The sequence below is a fragment of the Bidens hawaiensis genome, unplaced genomic scaffold (genome assembly GCF_021521415.1).
Source record: "Bidens hawaiensis isolate Kalapana, Puna unplaced genomic scaffold, B.hawaiensis_p1.1 tig00019393_1, whole genome shotgun sequence".
In the NCBI taxonomy this organism is placed as follows: domain Eukaryota; kingdom Viridiplantae; phylum Streptophyta; class Magnoliopsida; order Asterales; family Asteraceae; genus Bidens; species Bidens hawaiensis.
The window spans coordinates 37,643-50,564 of NW_027492947.1; positions in this window are offsets into that span (position 1 = coordinate 37,643).

The window sequence follows — 12,922 nt, forward strand, 5'->3', positions numbered from 1 at the left end:
GAATGTGCATGCGATAGGCACAAAATGGGTGTTCAAGTGCAAGAGAGATGATAAGGGAATCATTATAAGAAACAAGGCGAGGCTTGTCGTGAAGGGTTTTAATCAACAAGAGGGGATTGATTATAACGAAGTGTTCGCTCCTGTCGCCAGGTTGGAAGCCATAAGATTGTTTTTGGCGTTTGCTGCTTATGAAAAGATGAAGGTGTTTCAGCTAGATGTAAAGAGTGCGTTTTTGAATGGGAAAGTTGATGAGGTTGTGTATGTTGAGCAACCTCCGGGTTTTCCTGACCCAGACTATCCAGATCACGTGTACAGGTTGAGCAAGGCGTTGTATGGATTACATCAGGCACCTCGTGCCTGGTATGCAACTTTATCGGATTACTTGCTCGAGAATGGTTATGAAAGAGGGAAAATTGATAACACGTTGTTCTTCAAAAGAGATGGAAGCGACATCCTGCTGGTACAAGTATACGTGGACGACATTATATTTGCTGCATCAAAAGTCTCCATGTGTCAGGAGTTTGAAGCCGTTATGAAGAAAAGGTTTGAAATGAGTGCTATGGGTGAACTAACTTTCTTTCTAGGATTGCAGGTTGATCAGAGGAAGGACGGGATGTTCATTCATCAGACGAAGTATGTTCATGATGTGCTCAAGCGCTTCAAGATGGAGGACAGTTCTCCATATGATACTCCAATCTGCGTCAATCACAAATTGGGTGCTGAAGTAGACGGTGATGCAGATGTGGACCCAACTCAATATCGGGCAATAATAGGTTCTTTAATGTACTTAACTGCATCTAGGCCTGATATAATGTTTGCTGTTTGTCTTTGTGCACGTTTTCAGGCAAATCCAAAAGAATCTCATTTGAAAGGTGCAAAGAGGATACTGCGGTATCTCAAGGGCAAGCCGAAGCTGGGGTTGTGGTACCCGAGAGGACGAGACTTGGAGCTGGTCGCTTACACAGACTCTGACTATGGAGGGTGCAATCAGAGTCGGAAGTCAACAACTGGAGGATGTCAGTTTCTTGGTGGCAGATTGGTGTCATGGCAATGCAAGAAGCAGACTTCAGTCGCAATCTCAACCTGTGAGGCAGAATACATGGCTGCATCCAACTGCTGCTCTCAGGTTCTTTGGATACAACAACAGCTGCGCGAGTATGGTCTGAATTTCTTACTTACTCCTATTTGCATTGATAACACAGCTGCCATCTCAGTAACTAACATTCCCGTGAAACATAGTAAAACTAAACACATTGACATATGTCATCATTTCATACGGGATTGTGCTGAGAAGAAACTGATAATTCTTGAAAAGGTGGATACGCTTGATAATTTCGCTGATTTATACACTAAGGCGTTTGACAAATCCAGATTTCAAAATCTTATTGAACTGAATGGGATGATCAATCCCGAGTAACCATGTTTTTTCTTGTTTATTTATTCAAAAAAAAAAAAAAAAAAAAACGTATAATCGCTTAAAATTATGTCGGTTACATTAGTTTGAAGGACTTGTCTTCGGATATGTTTTGGTCCTCATTTTCTACTTGTAGATTTTGAGGATAGCCATTAACCAGATTACTGATAGTGACCGGGGCGGTTTATGATGAGTTTTTCTTTCTTTCGCTTAAAATTAGTCGATCATACTTACTTAGAAGGACACATACTAGTATGTGGTCGGTCCAGCTGATCCATTGGATCTTCGGGATAGCCGTTTACCTGAAGACTTTGTTTTGGTCGGGGCGATTTTTGTTTAAATTTTGAAAGAGAAAAAAAAGGGAAATGAAATTATTTTTCAAGTCTGTTACTTCGTAAGAAGTTCGTTAGCTATGTTAAATGGAAAATTGATCCAACCTTGGAAAATGATAGATATACTAACTTTGTGTGCTTAACTAGTGAAGTTATTAGGCTTAAAAGGCTTTAGGACAGTCATTGTATGTCATGGTAACTTTTTATGGTGCGTAAAAGTAGATGTGATACAAACTAATTTTACTTGATTTTACGTGGAAACTCCTTAAGAGTTTTGCGTGTCTTCATCTATATCTTTCCGAATGATAGACAGAAAAGCGATTACCCAGTCATACACAAGCCCATGTGTGTTCTGATTCCCGTGAAGATAGCGTCTCAAGATACTGCAGTGATCCAGATTCGGGACTTGCAGTTAATTTCTACTTTGAAGTCTACGTTGTTCATAAAAAAAAAAAAAAAAAATATTTGAAGTTATTGTAACATATTAGTGATGATAAAATCAAGACTTCTCAATCTTAGAGTAAGAAGAAGAACGGGAACCAGAAGAAGAGTACTTACATGTTTAATCAGATGCTATGGGTCGAAGTCAATTCGGGGTGACTTGGGGAAAGCCAAATACGCTTTGAGGATAGATAGGAGGCATCAATATTTCTGAGTCGTTGCCCACTTAAATTTTGAGGCTTAATCGAACCTAACTCGTATCACATAAACGATGAAAACCACTTTAAGTTAAACCTGCTTACAACCTGTCTCTATATGTCATAATACAGCTAAACACGGATCTATGTGACAGTCACGTAGTTAGTATGATTCCTGTTCGGATCTTTTCTAAAACGTAGCAGTCCCTAGCAAGACTGAAATTTGATCCCTTATACTTTAAATTTTTTACGTTTTTGTACTTAGACAATTTTATGATTTTTAACTGGTTACTTAGAATTGATCACGTCATTTATCTCTTAAAGGAAAGTTTTATGACTTAATTGGAAAAACGTTTAAATTATAAAATGTGTAAATATATAGGCGATGTTGTTGAACAGGCGAAGTTGTGGATAACTTCGCCTAGGCGAAGTTATCCGTAACTTCGCCTGTATAACAGGTCCCCTATATAAGGGATATTTTTGTCAAAACTGTTCATTATTCATATTAACAGCGAACTTATACTCAATATTATCAGCGAACTTATCGATCATCCGATCTTTGTTCTTTTTTCCAGATTCCTCAATCATTCAAAGGTTCGCGATGTCGTTTAATCATAGATTACAAGTACTTTCAAGCTAATCAAGGGTCGTTTGGACCGATTTCGAAACCCTTGGACCATCGGGTTTTTAAAACTGATCTTCGAAACTTGGTGTTACGTGTTCATAACCATACTAATCATCAACATGTCCTTAAAACTTGTTGGTTAAGAGATCTTAATCGTCTAAACTATCTGAATCATCAACTGCACGTTGTTCCATGAATCTCACTGTCGCCGATTCAGATTCAGGCGAAGTTAGGGTTTAGGCGAAGTTATCCGTAACTTCGCCTGTAGCTTAAGTTCGCCTGAGGCGAAGTTATCCGTAACTTCGCCCGGAGCTTAAGTTCGCCTGAGGCTAAGTTATCCGTAACTTCGCCCAGAACTTAAATTCGCCTGAGGCGATGTTGTGATGAGGCGAAGTTAACTTTAACTTCGCCTAAGATCAATTTTACTTGGTATTAATTAGACGAATTTAAAGCTGAAGCGAAGTTGTTCCCAACTTCGCCTCAACTTTAACTTCGCCTATACAGAGTTTATCACAACTTCGCTCATGGTAACAAGCGAACTTGTGCTATGTCTTTGTGTCGTTCTAACTTGGTTAGTTTGTTGCAGATATGGCTGCGGTAGCGGGTGCTGGAGGTGCTGGAGGCGATGATGGTAACAATCAGAGACAGTTTTTCCCGGGTCACAATATGTACATCACTCTTGACCCGGAGGCGAGCGGTGTGGACGACTACCGCGAGATTATCACTTTCCTCCTACGCTCGAGGATTTTTCATGCCATCACCAACACACTGCCGATATCTCTACCGAACATCGAAGACTTCTGGGAGACGGTAGAATATGATTGCCGTGTTGAGCCCCCGGTGATGAGAGCTACAGTGAACAATCAACAGGTTCAGTTCAACTCTGAACAGATCCGGGTGGCATTACAGTTTGGTGAGGAGACTCGAGACGATCCTACAGAGTTCGTAGCTCCTTTTCGTGATGGAGCATTTCTTCAAATGGGCTACTCCGGTCCATTAGGAGATACCCAGAGGAGGAAGGGTTTCCTTCTAGACCAGTGGCGCTTCCTCATGCACGTCATGATCGTGTGCATGTCGGGGAGGAAGGCGGGCACAGACGGTATGGGTGCGACCATGCAGTCTGCCATGACTGCACTGACCTATAACAAGCGTTATAGTTTCAGTCAAATGGTCTTTTACGAGCTTGATAGACAAAGACGGGCGATGTCTCGGGAGCGGTTCATCATGTACCCACGCTTTTTACAGATGATATTGAACCATGTCGCTCCGGCTCTACCTCAGAGATGCCCGATCAGATACGTCGAATCAGTGAGCAAACGTATCTTTGCTCAATGCCGCACGTCAAGTGCGAGGAGCAATCCTGAACGACGTCCCAGGCATACTCCACTATTTGGGTTTTTAATTAACCCAGAGTATGTTCCTGCTGGTGGGGACGAGTTCAGAGATCCTCAACCGCAACAGGCAAGAGCAACTCAAGCTGTTCCTGCTCATGCTGTGCCTGTTGTATCAACGGCTGAGGATATAGACCTTGACGTTGTTTTTGGAGGTCAAGGCTACTTTGACATGAATCAAGTTGAAGAGGTGCAAGTCTCAGCTGCACAGGGTTCGGGTGTGAGTATGACTAGAGCAGCTACGTCGATGGCTGACTCCGATTTGGACGAGATTATGAATGAGGGGAGACGGTTGATGGTGTCTCGAGAGAGAACAATTGGGAAGAGGAAGAGAACGGAAGATGATGATGAGTCGGAAGAAGAAGAAGACATACATAAGCTAATTAGAAGATCAAGACGGGAAAGGACAGGTGCTGGCATGGGAGCTGGAGAGACTTCAAGGACTGTACGATTTGCTCTGGCCGCACTGTCTGGTATGTCCATTGTTCCTTCTTCTATACAGGTGACGAGTACAAGCGCTGCGGATGTTCCCGTAGTGGCTACATCAACGGCTGGCATTCCATCCACCACTACCATCCAGACGTCGACTCCGGAGATCGTGTCACTACCACCTCCAACGCTTACTCAATCGGTGGTAGCTGCTCGTTTTGTGGAGTCAACGGTCGTCACAGCTGCAGGGCTATCAGGTATGGTACCACCTGCGGTTACGCCTGCTTCTGGAGTCTCGCCTTCGCCAATGTCAGATTCAGAAAGAATAGCTTCACTAGAGCGGATCGTGGCAGAACAATCAAAGACTATTCAAAGCCAAGTGGAAGCAAATCAACTACAGGCATCCCTCCTGGTCGAGCATGGGAAAATCATAGATGCCTTGAAGGAGTTCTTGGCATCTCAGGGGGAGATGAGCTGTAAGGGCGACGAGCTCAGAACGAAGAAGAAAAATGACCGTGACGATGATCCCAATGCATCGAAAGATGCAGGTGGTGAGCTGCCAAGAACTTCTGAAGCTCTTGGTACTTCCACAGCTGAGGGGGAGTCTACTGACGTGGCTGGTGGGTCTGGTGATGATGTGGTGTTAGTTGAAGATGATGTGATTGATGCGCTGAAAGAGCTTGACGACGACATGTTCAGTGATGAGGTGTTGTTCGATGAAGATGTGCTGCCAAGTAACATGATTGAGAAGATCGGTGAGCAGATTGAGATTGAAGATGGAATAGAAGAGGGGGAGATAGTAGAAGAAAACGTTGAACACGAGATCCCTGAGGTTGAGAAAGCCGATGTGAGTGTTGAGATGGATGAGACTGAGTGGGAGGAGCAGCCTAGGTGGAAGGAAGGTTGTGCTCATTGGTTTATCAAGACCAAGAAGCCTGCTGTTCCAGCCATGTTCAAGAAGAGCTATAACATTAAAGGCTATGCTGAGTCTAAGAAGGGAATCATATGTTGGATTTATGATGAACAGATCAAGTTGTTTATGGTGAAGCATTATGATGGCATTCAATACTTCAAAAGAATGTTGAGATCTCTCAATACGTTGCCGGAATGTAAGGTGAAAGATTTGGCCAGGCTGGGCCTGATAAACAGAAGTGACAACAATATGGCAAGAATGATTGAGAAGATTGTGTGGATAGAAGGCATAAAAGAAAAGAAGTTTGAACTATTAAGGCCACAGAAGGGAAAGCTCGTGGAGGATACAGAGAGAGGATTGAGAGCAGATGGCAAGCCATGGATGGTGATGAAGTACAAACCGATCCGATGCATCAAGGAGGTTCCAATGAAGAATATGCCTCAAGATGTGTTGAAGAATCTAAAATGGTGGTACGTTGATTGCCAGACTGCTGAAGCCGTGATGGAAGACGAAGATGAACAAGAAGTGCTAAGGGTGTATGACCCGATGCATCTTGTTAACTTATCGAAAGCTGATTTGCAAGCGTTGAACGAAAAGAAGATATTCTATATTCCTGCTTGGAAGGATGAAGCAAGGAAATATCAGCGAGTAGTCACGGTGTGTGTTAGAGAAGGAGTGCACGCATGAAGATACAGGATTACAAGACAAGAGCTGAAAGATCAAGATATGAAGCTACTGCCAAGGGGGAGTCTGTTGGTGCATAGATGTCAGTAGTTCATATGTCTAAAGTCTGTAATCAAGTCTGTAATATTGTTTATGTAATTGTTTGTGTAAAAGCGAAGTTGTTGACAAGTTCGCTTAGGCGAACTTGTTAACCAAGCGAAGTTGTTGACAAGTTCGCCTAGGCGAACTTGTTCAACGAGCGAAGTTATTGACAACTTCGCCTGAGGTGAAGTTGTCGTGTGTTTATATTGTTTAACTGTTTACGGTTTATTTGTTGGTCAGTTAGTGTTTTGGTTGATCGAGTTCAGTTTACGTGAGTCTATTGACGTGAGTCTGTAAGCATCTCGGTTTAAGTAATCAATATAACGTGAGTTTTGTTCGTATCGTGTGTACGTGTGTTTGTGTGATTATATTCTACGTCTGTAACGATCTACACAGGGATTCCGCACCTGTGTATATCGGGATATCTCGTGTGATCCGTCCAGGGAACCTACCAAATCTATATCAAATCCTTGCAAGATCAATTGTTCCTTACTTAAGATATTTTTTGTAGATTTAGGAACATATTGAATATGAGTAATATTTTCCATCTTATCATCCACAAGAATTTCGGTCAACCCTAGCCCGTAAACAAACATCGGATTATTTTGGTGATATTTTTCCACTTTATATGAGGATTTAAAATCACAAAACAAAGTAAGGCTACTTGTTTGGTGTTTCTTTATACTATGTATTACATACCAAATGTTATACCAATTGCCATAGTCCGTCCCCTTAACAAGATAATCCATATCCTCTTGTTTGGATTCAATAGGGAAAATAAACTTGGATAACTTAATTGGACATGCATAAGCATAGTGACCAAAATTCTGACAGCGATCACAACTAACTTCTCAAAGATCTTCCTGACTACTCGGTTCCATACTGTCTTTAACACAAATCCGTGCACCATGGCCTTTATACTTTCTTCTGGGTGTACTTGCAAGACCGTGTCGACGGAATTTTGCCCGGTTATTGATCTTCTTCGTTGACTGGTGTCTGAAACGGTTTTGTGTTGAAACCCTAGATGAATATGCCTTCAAGATAACTGTGACAACGCAATAGATAGTCTTCTCACCGGTGACGTCTTCTTGTTGTTTCCAAATATCCCAAACGTTCGGATCGATTCAAGCTCGTTGGCTCTGATACCACTATTAGATTCATCTTCCATTATTGGATACTATTGGATTCATCTCCAGTAGAGTTTCATAATAAACGAAAATCAACACATAAAAAACACACTATAATACAATTGAATGTGAATGAACAAGGATTGACAAATAAACTGATGCAAATATTAATGAATGATCAAATTGATCTTTCTTGTTCTGAAAGATAATACATCGACACTTTAAAATAATGACGGTTGTAACTGTTTTTGTGTAACCGTTCATCTAAAAACTGGCATAATATACACCTAACTTAAACCTAATATTGTTGGTTACAACATGACAAATATGGGCTTTAAACATTGACTGGCGCGTTCATACTTACACAATAATTAACATAAGTTTTTGTTAACCGTTCATCTAAAAACTGGCTACCGTTCATCTAAAAACTGGCATTATATACACCTAACTTAAACCTAATATTGTTGGTTACAACATGACAAAATATGGGCTTTAAACATTGACTTGCGCGTTCATACTTACAACAATAATTACATAAGTTTTTGACCTAGTATAAAATAAAACATAATAATATTCTTAAGCAGCCCAATATGCATCCTTGATCAGGAGATTAAGTTCCAACACTCCTCAATACAAAACTATATGTGCATTGCGAACTTTCCAACCACACGGCTTCTATCTAGCTACCAAGGTACACATAGGACGTTCCAATACATAAAGATGGACATCCTTTGTATAAAATTGTCATGTTACATGTTTCCGAGCGACTTTAGGAAAAAACTTCTTTATGACAAGTTTTATGAAAAATGTTATGCATTGTATTCACAAAAAACATTTGCATGGAATATCTATGAGCATTAATTTATGAGAATAAACGTATGTTTATGCTATTTCTATTCTCTACGAACAACGTATTTTCATGAACTTTTTACTTGTCGTGGATTGCCATAATTACAAGAAACGTTTACGTAATCATGTGTTTGAAGCCATAGATAAACCTACACATGATCTTTAAGGAGGTATTATTAGGCTTTACTATGCTACACTTTGAACAATAACATCAAGTGTTTACACTGGATGTTTGTTTACTATTTTGTTTTTAATTGTGTTAAGTATGGATTAAGAGATTGCATCATTGCTTGTTATTGCCAAAAAACAAGATCTTCCAGAGAGTTCCAGGTGTGATGAATGTTGATGAGATTACTGAAAAGCTTGATCTACATTCTTTTCGACCACAACATTGGTATAATTTTGCTACATGTGTGCACAAAAGTTTCGCATAATGAAGGCATATTGAAGAAATATATGTATCGGGTATATCTATAGCGGGTCTTCTACCTTTGAGGGACTTGATTGGCTAGTTAATAACATCGATAACAAGGTAACTCATTTGATGGATGTTAGTACACAGTTTTGCGTCTCGAGTCTTTGTATTTATCGTTTATGTATTTGTCGATTTATTTATGTAATAAAGTATTGAGTTATTATTGTAGTTCGTTAAAGTATAGGCTAGTTCGCTAAGGATGTTTAACGAACTAGATCTAAGTTAATATCCCTCCTGATCGTTAAGGATGTTTAACGAATCAGGGGGTGATTCGTTAAGTTATTTATATTTTATGTATGCAACGAAGTGGATGCTAGTTCGTTACGGAATGTGGTAACGAACTAGATCCATCTTCTATTTATAGTGGTTTCAGTCCATTGTTATTTCAGTTTTGAGATACAATATCGAACCTCTGCCCAAATATTCTCTCAAGCTTCAAGACTAATCTTATAATACACATATCATACAATTAATATACATATATAAGGTATAACTTACAATCAAGTGCAATTACGAACTAGATCCGTATTAGGTTAATCTGTGATCTGAGTCTTAGATTAACGAGTTAAAACAAGTGATATCAGAGCTTTCGGTGCTCTTTTGCTCTTGATTTGATAGTTAATTCGTTATTAGTAGACGATTAATTGTTATTTTGATATAATTTTGTTTTTCGGTTGAGTTTTTGATTAAATTGAGTTTGATTTAAACTTGTTATGGACTGATTGGATTGGATTTATGGTGTGTAAGGTATTGGAAAGGTTTGGATAATCGGAATTGGAATTTTATTTGAGTTTGGATTGAATTGAATTGAATCTGATTTTGGCCGAGAACAGGGGAATGGTTTTGGTTAGATCAGGTGCGAGTTAATTGGTTATTGATTATGGAATAAGTTTTATTGATTCGCGATGTATTTTACGAGTATTTTGGTAGTTTGATTGAACAATTTGGTGGTGTATTGGTTAAGTATTGCAGATTTGGTTTCCTAGGTTTGTGTTCATACATTTTCCAGAATTCTGGAATTTACGAGTTTGAAGGCTTGAAGATTTGAAGAATCAGCTTAATTTCGTTAACCTTTCAAGCTTAATTCGTTAACATTTTTGGCTAATTCGTTAATGTCATTAGCTAATTCCGTTACAATTATCAGCTGATTCGTGAACCAATTCGCTACGTATTCTAATTCGTGTCAACTAGTTCGTGTGACACGTGTCTCATCTCGTTAACTGTTTTTATAACAACTTTTTCCATGTGGCATTTGTTGTCAGAGGTTTGTTACAACCGTTGTAACTACCTAATTCGCCATAAGTTGATTCGTTATCAACTGTAGCTGATTGCTAAGCAAACACTTAGTGATTCGTTAAAGAAATTCACCTGATTCGTTAAAGAAATCAACCTAAGCAAACACTAGTTCGTTGAATCAGTTCGTCAAAACAACTATTCCTGATTCGTCACCTAATCAATTTTAACTTCGTAAGTTGTGATTCGTCAATTGCTTTTCACAGTTCGTTACTACTGTTCACAGTTAGTTACTACTGTTCACAGTTCTTTAATATAATTTTCAATTTTAACCCTTGAAGTTTGAGAACTTTGTCATTTAGCAAGCATGGCTGGTATGCATGCACTAGCTTCCCAAAATATGTTAATGCAACAAATGTTGCAAACTGGATACCGAGACCGGTTCACATTCAAAATGTCCATGTTTGATGAAATTTAGCTATTTTGCTAAATGGGAACCCAGTTTCCGTGCTCATCTAGGATCAGTTCACCCTGATTGTTCATATTGCTTGGATGATGTTTATACCGTTCCAATGATTGGAGATAAAACTATTGGGTTTACACCTAAAGCTATCTCGCAATATTCGGTTGAAGAGAAGAAAGCGTTAGAAATTGAGACAAAAGCTTATTCTACTCTTACTATGGCTTTACCTGAAAACATCTTTCACCAAGTTGGTAGCATTAAGATATGTGCTTCTCTATTCCAACACATTCGTATGAGAAGTATGGGTAACACTGCTGATAGTAAGAAGGTTATGCTTAAGTTTCAATTTAGAAACTTCAATCTACATAAAGGTGAAACTGTGGAAGAGATGACGACAAGGTTTAATCATTTGATAGCTGAGATGGAGAAGATGAAGTTGGAAACTTCTGAACTTGACAAGATTGACACCATTAAAAGTGCACTACCGAGTTCTTATTCGACATTCTTGATGGTTTTAAAAGAAAATAATTATTTCAACAATGAAGATCTGACGGCATCAGAATTTATGCAAAAGATCGAAGCTCGGGAATATGATCTTAAATATCAGAAATCTTCAAAGGACGGTCAAGATCTTGCCTTTTATGGTGGAAGTATGCCACTGAGTTAAACCATTTCACCTATCACTGCATTTCTTACACAAAATGCAAGTGAGAATGCAACAACTATTTATAGTGATCCACGTGCTTGTTACTACACAGCTAGAAATACTGGATTATCTGTTATTTTTGGTTCATCTGGAGGATCTGGAACTTCAAAACCCACAAACCGATTCTCATCTCAAACAAATGTAAACATGAGGGAGGCTGAACAAAACTTTGCTTTTCTGTCTGCCTTTATGTCTTCATACGAGAATTTGGTTAGTAGCAAGATTACAACAAGTGATTTGACCGATGAAGATTATGATCAAATTGATCCCGATGATCTAGAACTTATGGACTTAAAGTGGAATATGGCTATGATAGTAAGGAAAGTGAAAAAGTTTATGCAAAGGACGGGTAAAGATCTTCCTTCATTGAACAAGAAGTTGGGTTTTGATAAATTAAAGGTAAAATGCTATAACTGTCAAGAGTTCGGGAATTTTGCTAAAGAATGTGATAAGCCGAAGAAGGAGTATATTGGTCCCAGAAAGCAAGATCAGGCCACATATGGTAAAAGTGGTAGTGATGCGGGAAAGTCTTTGGTAACTAAACCGTCATCTTCTGGATCCCAAGCAATGTTGTCTAACTTTGGTGGAGATGACTGGTCACAACGAATGCTGTGCCAGGACAATCAAGCTAATTTGGTGATGTTTGGGTCAAGTGAAAATTTTCAAGATGCAAGTAGGAGTTAACTATCTTCGGATGCTGATACTGAATCTGATTCAGATGATTCAAGTGAAAAGCTTCCAACCACTTTCGTGTGTATGACAAAATTCAGTGATTCAACCACGTCTGCTCACAAGGCTAAGAAAAATAAGGTTAGTACTTCAACTTCTAAATTTTCTGCAAATGTTTCATGTGCTGATTGTGAAATCAACAAGCCTAAGATAGACTCCTTAAGACTTCAAAATGATAATTTGCTAAAAGAGATTGTTTCGTTAAAAGACACTTACAGGAAATCCTTATCCACTAAAATGAATTCAAGAGAGAAAATTGAGGCCTTAACTATAAGCAATCATGATCTTAAGGTTGAGTTATCGATTAAAGTGACCATTAATGATCAAAAGTTTCATGAAATTTTGAAACATAGATCAAAGATAATCGAGCTTAAAAATGAGGTTCTTGATTTAAAGAACAAATTGGGCAAATTCAGAAACTCTTCCTTTTTGCTAAATGAAATAATTGAAGTATCTGGTAAGAAAAAGATTCAAAGAAAGGAATAGGTTTTGTTGAAATTCCACCACCTTTTCTAAATGATTACAAACCAAATCCTTTTGCTAGAAAAGAAGAGGATGTGATTGTTAAAGAATCTGTGATTTCTGAAAAAACAAAACCAGTTAAACCTGAAACTGTTAAAGCCCAACCTTCAACTCAGAAACCTCATGTTCAAAGCAACAAAGTCTTTGTCGAAAATGTTGACAGAGTCATCATTGAAGATGTGTTCGAACCTGAAATCATACACAAAAACAAAAACATTCCAAGTTCTAATCACATACTGTGTGAACCTCATGAATTTGAGGAGGCTGTGTATGGTTCGCACACAACTCAAGTGAAACAAGATAATCATGTT